This window comes from Centrocercus urophasianus, unplaced genomic scaffold (genome assembly GCF_019232065.1).
Source record: "Centrocercus urophasianus isolate 14NV4802_14NV808 unplaced genomic scaffold, USGS_Curo_1.0 seq_9, whole genome shotgun sequence".
Taxonomy (NCBI): Eukaryota; Metazoa; Chordata; class Aves; order Galliformes; family Phasianidae; genus Centrocercus; species Centrocercus urophasianus.
In genome coordinates this window covers 23879306-23881694 of record NW_024885532.1, presented here as the reverse complement: position 1 = coordinate 23881694, position 2389 = coordinate 23879306, and the positions used below count along the sequence as shown (strand labels likewise).

At 54.3% G+C, this 2389-nt stretch overlaps 1 long non-coding RNA gene across 11 annotated transcripts in view; it reads right to left on the bottom strand.

Annotated features, from left to right (window-relative positions):
* LOC122171646 overlaps nucleotides 1-213 on the bottom strand; it is a 60907-nt gene extending 60694 nt beyond the window's left edge. For 3 of the 11 annotated variants that reach the window (XR_006172054.1, XR_006172052.1, XR_006172053.1), the window contains exon 1: nucleotides 46-195. This is a non-coding gene — a long non-coding RNA (uncharacterized LOC122171646). Of the gene's footprint in view, nucleotides 1-45 lie in introns of all 11 variants that reach the window. The other 8 variants (XR_006172046.1, XR_006172044.1, XR_006172043.1 and 5 more) reach the window with 6 other exon arrangements.
* Between the last annotated feature and the right edge of the window lie 2176 nt (nucleotides 214-2389).

Here is a 2389-nt window from a genome sequence, read left to right as displayed (position 1 = left end):
CCCCCCCTCCGGACCCCTGGGCCCGGCCCGACGCTGCCCATTCACCTCCTCCTCTCCGCCTCCGGAGCGCTCCGCTCTGTCACCCGGCCGCCGTTCGTCATTGGCTCTGCTATTTTTTGGTGCCTGTTTCCATGTCACCCCTCGGCGGATCGCGATAGGCGATGAGCGGCTGCGAACGGCGCTCCGTGACACCGCCGCGCATCTCGCCGCCTCCCCCCACCGCTCCGCACCCTTTCTCAATCCGCGGTTCGGGGCCGCTGGGATGCGGCCGGGCTCGGCCCCGCGCATCGCATCGCCCCGCGCCGGGGGCGGGCAGCGCTGCGGGAGCGGAGCGCGGCGGCGGCGCCTTAAAGCGAAACGCAAAAGTTCGCCTCTCCCTTTTCCCTCCGTCCCTCCCTCCGTCGCGGGGCTGAAGGTATTTCGCGTGTCACGCAGGGATCCCAGCCGCTTCGCTCGGCTCCCCCGAGCGCGGGGCGCGCACCGCACTTTCCCAGCGCCGCTTTTTCCCGTTGAGAGCCGCTCCGCTCCGCCTGTTGTCCCTCGCTGCCCCGATGGCCGCGAAACGCGGCGGGCTCTCGCTAGCATCGCAGTCTCGGAGTCTCTGCCGCGACGCGGCCACTCGTTACAGTACATTCGCGTCGCGGCTCGGGGAGCGTTTTTAGCGGCGAGCATGGGAATGCGTGCCGGGCCGCCTCGTCGGGCCGCGCTCTCCGCAGGGATGAGGGCTCGAGGAGCGGCGGCACCCGGCAGCCGTCCGCCCACCGGCACCGACTTTCGCTTTCAGGAGCTCGGCGTCCTGCCCCGCTCGGTGCCGCACAGGTGCGGGGCGTTCTTCCACACCGCTCGCCCGGCGTCGGTCCGCAGCCCGCGGTTTGTTCCCGTTTCTCATTGAAATGAAAGCCCGTGCCCTGCGCCCGCTGGGCTCTGTCGCACCATCGTTCCTTTTGGCTTTCTTATTTCTCGAGCTGCACCGTTTCCATATTTTATAATTACATAAAGGTGGGTGTGGCTAAAATGAAAGCAGTATGCGATCTAATATCGATACGCGGGCTGTGGAAATTAGGTTTTCCTTCCTTATATTTGACATGCTCCTCATTTTGAGACACTGGGGGGGGGGGGGGGGGGGAACCGTGTGGCTTCAATGGACCCTTGAGGAACTGCTTGCATTTTTCACCTCAGTTAAAACGTCAAACATTAACTGGATGGTTTGGCCCTGCAGAAGGCACATTTGGAGGAAATATCAAATGTGCTTCAAGATCGAAACCTGTGTATTTACACGATGGCGATAACTGAAAGCTGAACTTCTGTGCTTAGTGGTGTTTCTTCGCTGTGCCGTGCACTGCGTACACATACTTTCTTATTTTTTTTATTTTTTTTTTCAGACTTTTTTTTTTAATCTCAGCTGTCAGAAAAGCATCCAAATAAGCTTCTCTTGCCCTCTTAATTTTTTGGTAATTTTTTGGTAATTTTTTAACATTTTTTTTTGCTATTTTTTCAATAGCCTGGTGCCGAGAAAAACCCAACCAAGTTGCACTGAAAGTTTCCAAGAGGTGCATTCTCTTTTCAGAGAGAGAAACCTTGTGCAGCTTGGAGCAACTGTGCTTTTTGTAATGCTGAGGAGCAGCAGCAATGGGAAGGTGTGGGGCTGTGGGCAGCGTGTTGCAGTGTGGGGCACGGTTAGGCTGTGTGTATGGTCACAAGGTGTGCGAGGTGCTTTTGCTGCTTGGTCATCGATTGGGGTTTTGTGTGTTTTTTTTTTTTTTTTTTTTTTTTTTTTTTTCTTTTTTTTTGCTTGGCTTTTGGAATTCTGGGCTTGTTCCTGCTCCATCCAAAGCACAGCGTCACAGGAGGGATTTTGCTCCTGAGCTGTGGGCTGCGTTTCCTTAATTCTCCCAGTGCTAATGAATCAGGATGTGAGCAGAGTGCAGCCAGGGCTGCAGGCACTGCCTGTCAGTGTGAGCACTAGGGGAAGGTGCACAGCCCATCCCTCCCAAAGGGCACAGCTGCCCAACAGGTGTATGGCACTGCTATCTATTTGAGTGAGCTGCACCCAGAGCTCTCACCTAACAGCGAGCACTGCTGCTACAGCAGCCTCCTGCTTTTCAGTTGCATTGGGAAACAATTGCCTACTGAGCACCTCCGTGTCCTACCGATATTCTGTAGATACTTCGTTTGATAGCTCCATCATCTGTCTGTGCCCAGAGGCCCCTTAGCTCTCATCCCAGCAATTTACATTTATTAAAGTTGTCAAAAGTACAGTGCAGCTTGGCCTTGTCCTGCCTGGGGAGGAAATGGGGGATTACACTGTGCCGCTCTCTGTACCAGCAAGGAAATATTTTTTGATATATATATATATATATATATATATATATATATATATATATATATA